General features: G+C 44.5%; 1 long non-coding RNA gene across 1 annotated transcript; it reads right to left on the bottom strand.

Moving 5' to 3' along the window:
• Nucleotides 1–1,055: 1,055 nt before the first annotated feature.
• Nucleotides 1,056–7,155, bottom strand: LOC123372606. Its single transcript, XR_006580368.1, has 3 exons — nt 7,057–7,155; nt 1,310–1,435; nt 1,056–1,228 (listed from the first exon to the last, which is right to left on the bottom strand). It is a non-coding gene; the product is annotated as an uncharacterized LOC123372606 (long non-coding RNA).
• Nucleotides 7,156–7,628: the final 473 nt, after the last annotated feature.

The raw sequence follows: 7,628 nt of genomic DNA, 5'->3' as shown, positions 1-7,628 counted from the left end.
CGTCTTTTGTCCAGCTATTAATCCTGTCCCCCTCTCCCCCACCAGTTCTCTCCCCACCCAACCCCCTCAGTTCAGTCCCCATCATCACCACCCCATAAGTTCAGCCACCTACCCATCAGACCCTACCGTGCTCATTTCACTCCTCCCAGCACTCACACCATCTGCTCAGAACACGTCGTCAGGGCAGCCCCCCCCCAACTACATCAATCCTCAGCCTCCTCACGTCAGCCCCCCTGCAGCCCCCAGACTCACCTCCACTCCTTAGGGTTCTTCACCCTCCCCAGGCCTGGGGGAATGCAGTGGGGTCCCCTCTCCTTCTTCCCAGGCTGGCAGGGGAGAAACCACCCGGGGCTTACAGCTGGAGCCCCTGCCGCACATGGGGTGGCTGACAGGATTTCTAAAGCCATTTCTACCCTACCACTTATGTCAGTAAAACTTATGTCTCTCGGGGGTGTGAAAAAATAGCCCTAGTTTCGTTGGTATAAGTGGTAGTGTGCGCAGTGCTATGTCGGGCAGAGAGCTTCTTCCACTGAGATAGCTACTGCCACTTAGCTAAACTAGGTGGTTTTATTATGTTGATGGGAGAGTTCTCTCCCATGACGTAGAGTGGCTACACAAGTGATCATACAGCGGCGCAGCTGAAACGATGCAGCTGTGCTGCAGTCAGCTTGAACGCGTAGACATGGCCTATGTCAAATTAAGCCTCACTTTTAAAATGCTCAAATGTTAGCTTTTTTTTTCTTCAGTTTATTCAATTGCTTATTTGAGGGTTGTCCCTCCCCTTCTTTATATCTCAAATGAAATTTATCTTCCCTGCTGGGATGTAGACAAGCTATCTCTTCCCTCCTCTTGTTAGCGTTGTCTTTCAAAGTCCTTGGGATTTAACAGCCTGGTGGAGAAACCACATACCTTTGTTTAGGATGGGGTAACTCCTGTTTGGGCTGGTCTACACTGGGGGGCGGGGAGGGTCGTCGATGTAAGATACACAACTTCAGCTATGGGAATAGCGTAGCTGAAGTCAACGTATCTTATTTCAACTTAACTCACATCTTCATGGCGCGGGATCGATGACCGCGGCTCCCACGTTGACTCCGCTTCCACCTCTCGCCCTGGTGGAGTTCCGGAGTTGACGGGAGCGCATTTGGGGATCGATATATCCGATCTGGCAGATAGTCTGGGTGTACCCTTTGACTGGAAACACATTTGTGCCATGGCTGGAAAAAAAATCCTGACATCTGAGTGTTGCATTGCAAGATCATGAGTGAGATTTAATTTTACTCAGAAATCACAACTCTTGCAATCAACTCACCAGAGTTGGCATGTCTGCTATTAATGTGGTGTCTGGATCTGTCATTACTGTGGTGTTTGTCCCATAAATTGGGGTGGGTACTTCAGCCCTACAGGTCTGGCTGGCTAGCAAAATCAGCTTACCCACCTGGGGAAAGAGAGAAGAGGTCATTTATATTACTTTCCTAACAGCTTACACTTAAGGGTCATTAAGAGACAATGCCTTATAATACAGAGTGAGTAGCCTTAATGACTTTAGTGCATTCTCCTTGGGAAGCACTCAAACCATTTTGATCAGGGTGGGTCACACAAACATCCAGATGGACAGTCACACAGATACAAAGGAGGATCTGAGCTTATTAGCAGAACGAGGCCTGGTCTACACGACAGATCGACACAAGCTGCCCTGTGTCATCTTTGACCTAGCTGTGGAAGTGTTTTCACTTAAATTTGGCTCCCACCAATGTAAGTGCCTCATTACACCAATTTAGTTACACCACCTCCCTGAGTGGCGTAGAGTCACGGTCAATATAATTAGGTCAGTGCAGTGCCAGTGTAGACACTGCGTTGCTTAAATCATCTGTTACCGGCCTCCAGGAGCCACCCCACAATGCTCCGCACTGGTAATGCAATTGATACAAGTGCTCCTGGTGAGGATGGGCACCACTGACACAAGGAGCTAAGTTAGGTTGACATAATTTTGTAGTATAGACGTGGCCTGTGAAAAGTTCTATTCTGTTCCTGTAATGGCAGAGGACATTCTATCAACCTTATCTTGTAATGAAGCATACGAGTAGTTTGTTTGTCAGCCCCACAGATTCCTCATGATTCTACTAGTTCTAACTGTGCCTCCCAGGTTAACCCTTGATGTACTTCAGTTCCCAAACTCTCTACAAGTGTCTCCCTGCAGCATCCAGCTGTTGTCACTGGACAACCCCAGAAATGACCAAGTCTGCTGTCTCTAAAGAGACAATGTGCACAGCAGCTCGCTTGATTTAATTTTGACAACACTTTTGCAAGGCTCTTCCTGCCTGCCCAGGTAGCCACGCGAAGGAGGAACTTTGCAACAGAAGGACACGGTCCAGTAGACTGTGCTATTTAGTGCTGTTGCTAAGTTAACGATGGCACTTCTGCTCTTTGCAGCATAGATAAGCAGGGGATGCCATTAAAAGTACATCCATTTTGCAGTAAAAAGAGTTGAATGGGCTTTCACCATTTCAATCAATCCCAGGCTGCTTTTTATGACGGAAAAGACATCCATTCCCTCTTTGACCTTTTTAAAGGCAGGGAGGTTATTGTGTAAAGATGATAATTAATTTGTAGCTTTAAAAATATATATCTAGGAAGAGCCCAAAGAGCACAACAAACATTAAGGTAATAAAATATTGGCCGTAGTTTTTTTCCCCTTATCTATTCTCTCCCAATCCCAACATCTGGAGCAATAATGAGGCTTCACAATCAATGGGTTCCTAATGAGACTGGCTTGCAGAACAGCCACAATAATCAACTTTTGAAAAAAATCAATACAGAAGGAAATGTGAAAACAATTTGATATGAGGTGTGACTTCCTTTATTTCCATCTATTCTCATAGTCCACATCTCCTTCCCCACATCCTTTCCCCCCGCCCTTGGAGACAGGAAGGATATCTACATTTTGGAAGATAATCAGATAATTAAGATGTATGAAATGGGTCTGCCTAAGACACATGAAATACAAATATAATGAAAGAAACAACACAGGCATGTATAAGGGGCCTTCTTGACCTGAGCAATAGCATTTTCTGCCATGCATAATATATATAATCATAAAAAATAGACCTTCATAATAAATGGGCTTCATAAAATGATATTCACCACGGCACTAAGGTAGTATGATAGAATGGATACCAAAAGGCAAAATATAATTGTGCAATAAAATGTATAGAATAGATGGAGAAAGCACAAAGGGAGATAATCCTGGGCTGCATGCTGTTGTCTTATGCCAATGGATAAACCCACTGCGACAGGTTCATCACTTTGTGTTGCTCCCGTTTACAAGCCAGCGTGCTTTAGTTATGCTATTGTGACTACCACCTCACCCAGTCCTTAGGACATGGCTAGGATATCCCTGTATCTCAGAGATCCCCAGCTTCTAGAGCGGCCCCTTGCGGCCACACTGGCACCTGTGTAAAATAGAACAGCCCCGAGTCTGCTGTGGGCCACCACAGCAAGTGACCAGCTCCAAAGGCCGGGGGCCACAAATGTGTCTTAAAACCACCTGTGCACACCCATGCCCCATGCACTCCTCAAGCTTCAAGAGCTTTAAAACAGAGTCAGTTGGAGCACTCACGGGAGTAAATGCTCATAAGACAGGCTAAAATAAAGGCTGTGCCCAAGCACGAACACTCTCTCTTGACAAAACAGCCCCACTTTCCACAGTGGCAAAGTGAGGGATTGCGCGCTGCTGTGCCGTGCGTGAACTTTTTCCAAGTTTTAAAGGAAACCTCTGGGTACGAGTCAAAGAGCACGTTACTAACTCTGTAAGTAATGCCAGTTCCACTGCAGCCTCCGAAATAGCCCCTTTTAATGTTGCCAGGTGGAAAATAATTTTGAAAAAGTGTCATTTCAGTAGAGTGCTAGCTCAGTAATGGTCCCTTCTGACCTTAAAGTCTATGAGTCTATGAGTAATTTTCAGTGAATGGATTAGAACTTGTCTGTCGCCCAGCCAGGTAAGATAGGAATAGAAACATCTGTTCTGTCAAATTGAATCCCCTCCTGCTTTAGCACTCATACTCCTCTTTAGCACCAAGATGTCTCAGACTTTAAATCAAATGTCAAATATAATTTGACTCTGGATACAGAAGATATATGGTTGCCCTTGGAGAAACTTGATAACTCAGCGCACTTTGAGTCAAATGTGTGTCTACCGGAGAGCTCACTCCATTAAACACCTACCTTGCTCTCCTAGGACTGCATAAAAAATAGTCAGACTCCAAACAAGCTGCTTGCAATTTATGCAAATAGGCCCATTTGGAAAGAAAACCTTCATATCAGAAAGCCAAAACCGATGACTGAAAGTTGACTCCGAGTTAAACTCTCAAATGACATTGCTGCACGTGGCATTAGTACGCGGCAAGTAGACGTTGGTTGTCACATCAGCCCTGGATGGCTCAGCACAGGGTGAGATGCTATGCTGAGTTACACATTCAGTTGCCTTCTGGGATTTAGCTTTGGAAGCCAACTGTGTTTTCAGATGTTTTAGGTGCTGAGAGTCTCCTGAGATGAGCCTGGGGGAAAGGAGCTACATAAATGTATTTGTGAACCTGCTATGTGGCCCAATCATTGTACTTCCAGAGCACTTCACAATCACAAATGCATTTATCCTCACATGCGAGGAATTACTATTGTACCCATTTGCCTGATGACAAACCCATGCAGAGTGAGACTGTGGGTATGTCCACACAGCAAAAACCATGCAAAGGCTAGTCTACCTGAGCTAGCTTGAATCCAGTTAGCAGAGTTAACAATAGCAGTGAAGAAAATGCAACACGGGCTTCAGAGTCGGCTAGTTAGCCAAGTATGTACCTAGGACCTGCACCAAGCTTGTACTACCCATGCTGAAGCCCTTATTACACTGTCTTCACTATTGTTATTGCTATTGTTGCCCATGCTAGCTGGGTTTAGGCCAGCTTGGGTAGGTTAGTAGAGGCACAGGTTTGGCTGTGTAGATATACCCTAAGTCCCTTGACCAAAGTCGCATAAAGTCTGCAGCAGAGTTGGGAGCTAAGCTAGACCTGGTTGGAAATGCCAATTAATCCAACCCAAAACTGTGTCACAGAAACATACCAGGTTCAACAAACTTCTGATGAACCAGAGGAAGGGTTCTGACATAAATCGGTCTGGTTTTCTGCTGGCCTGCAATGCAGACAACTCTAGGCCAGGAATCCCAGGGCCTTACATGATGTATCAGAGTCTACTGAGATGGGCATGGTAGGAAAGAGCTAAATAGCTGCATTTGTGAACCCGCTAGGTACTTGTAGCCCCATCATCTGCTTCTTGCATGGGGGAGGGGGAAAACATGTATTTGTCTTCTCTGCTTTGGATGAGTGCATTTATAAAATTATTTATGCATAGAGCAAATGAATGGGTATAATCTAAAAAAAAAAAAAAAGACAAAGTAGATTGACCTGATTTAGCTCTGTTCTGAACTGTTCCATGATTTATATAGATGAACACACACCTATATGAAAACACACCCCTGGTACACACTACAGAATTACTTCGGTATAATTACGGTACATTGCTCAGGGGTGTGAATAATCCACAGCCCGAGTGATGTAGCTAAATCCCAGAAGGAAATGATGTGTAACTCAGCGAAACATCTCACTCTGTGCTGAGCCATCCAGTGCTGATGTGACAGCCAACATCTACTTGCTGCATACTCACTGCGTGAATACTCCCTGGACCTAAGCACTGGAGTAGATAGTGCTGTGTCAGCAGGAAAGCTTCTCCCGCCAACATAGCTACTGCATCTCCTGGTGGTGGAGTTATTAAACTGATGGGAGCATTCTCTCCTGTTGGCTTAGAGCATCTTCACCAGAAGCTCTACAATAGCACAGCTGCACCTCGGCAAGTTTGTAGTGCAGACCTCAGTACAGTCCGTGAACCTTCTCACCTCTTTTACATGCTGGGTGCAAATTGGTTGTAAGAGTTGCTACTAAATTATTCCCATATTATTTTCTATCCTGTTTGACGCAGGTTCTTGTACTGCACCGATTACCGTGATTAGACTGAACCACATGCATTCCACTATTAGGCTGTGCAAGATATTGGAAGAGCTCAATTCATTTAATGTTGCAATTTTATTCTTCAGACGTTGCTGTTTTTGAAAACCCCACAATGGTAACATTCTAAAAGACATTGCGCAGAAAGATAGAAATAAATATGCAATATCCCTGTCAGTCACACAAAATGACAAGTCATTCATAAATCCAAATAAAGCTCATAAGTTGACTTGACCTTATCTCTGAAAAGGTCACATCTGTGAATTTTTTTTCTTGTTCCAAGAGCAGCAGGTCATACGTTTAACTCCTGTGTCTAAACAATCTCTGCCCTCCGTTACCTCCCTGGATTGAGAATATTGTCTGCAGTCATTTAGGACAGGAAAGAGGTTCAGTTAAAACAACCCACCTTAATTTTCACCTATTCCTCAAACCAAGAGATAAAGCTGATGCTGGACCCACATAGCATCCTTGTAAGTTTCCAATGGGGTCATCAAAAAGCCTGGCGGTATTTGTCTAAAATTCACGTATGTAAATTTAAAGTCTCAAAATAGTCACTACACAACCCCACCAATTCCACAGATTTCCCCAACCATGCAACTTTTCTCCCCTTCTCTGATCCATTTCCCCCCTTCCCAGTCCAGTGTTTCCCTCTCCCTCATCAATTCTATCAGTTCATTAATCTTCCTCCCCTTCTCCTAGTACCCAGTATCCTTCCAGCCCCTCAGTTCTCTTCTCCCAAGTTCCCACGTTCCCCCAGTTTTCTCGTTCCACCTTCCTTAGCCAAAAATACCACACACAGGCTGGTCTGGGTTCCAGGCTACTTATTATAGGCTCAGAGGAAGAACGAATGCACTTGAAGAAGGAAAAGGATGTTTCCGTTATCACTAATACTCTCAACATTGCCAACAAAATTATGAACAAATACACAAGTTAAAACACTAGCAGGTGGTTAGGGAAGGAGTCAGGAGGACAAAATATGATGAATGTACAAATTATCCCCACTTACATATTTGCAGATTCCTGCTGAAAGCATGATATTTCATCTGCCATGCAACAGGAGGATGCACTAAAGAAGCCTCTGATCTTCCTCCATCCTTAAAGTTCTCTGCATCTGTGGAAATGCATACAAAAATGAACCCAAAGCTTTCAACTTCAGAGCCACGAGTCCAAGGTCAGACCCATAAAACTCAGCAGACGTGAAAATGCAGGGGCAATCCATTCCACTCAGGATACATGGCCAGCAGACATGCAAACAAGAGAGCAGTCCAACAAGGTTAAGTATTGGTATAAATTAAACAGAAAGCACATGAGCGCCAGCATTGGCCTTTCAAGTCAAGAGCACAGACATGATTAAATAATTGAACTCCCTCACCTTGCACAGTCAGATGGAATTCCGACAGGAATAATTCCTCCGTAAATGACTGCTAAGAGAAATGGAGAACATACTCAGCAACTGGGTAGGGCAAGTTTAGAAGTTGCTTCCTTACTGGGTCTTGAACCCTTGTGATCAGGATCAATAGGTTGTTTTTGTTTAACTTAGTAAGCCTGTCAATTCCTTCATCAGGTCTGATCCAGCGT

This window comes from Mauremys mutica, chromosome 6 (genome assembly GCF_020497125.1).
Source record: "Mauremys mutica isolate MM-2020 ecotype Southern chromosome 6, ASM2049712v1, whole genome shotgun sequence".
Lineage (NCBI taxonomy): Eukaryota > Metazoa > Chordata > Testudines > Geoemydidae > Mauremys > Mauremys mutica.
This window is presented reverse-complemented; position numbering and strand designations above follow the sequence as displayed.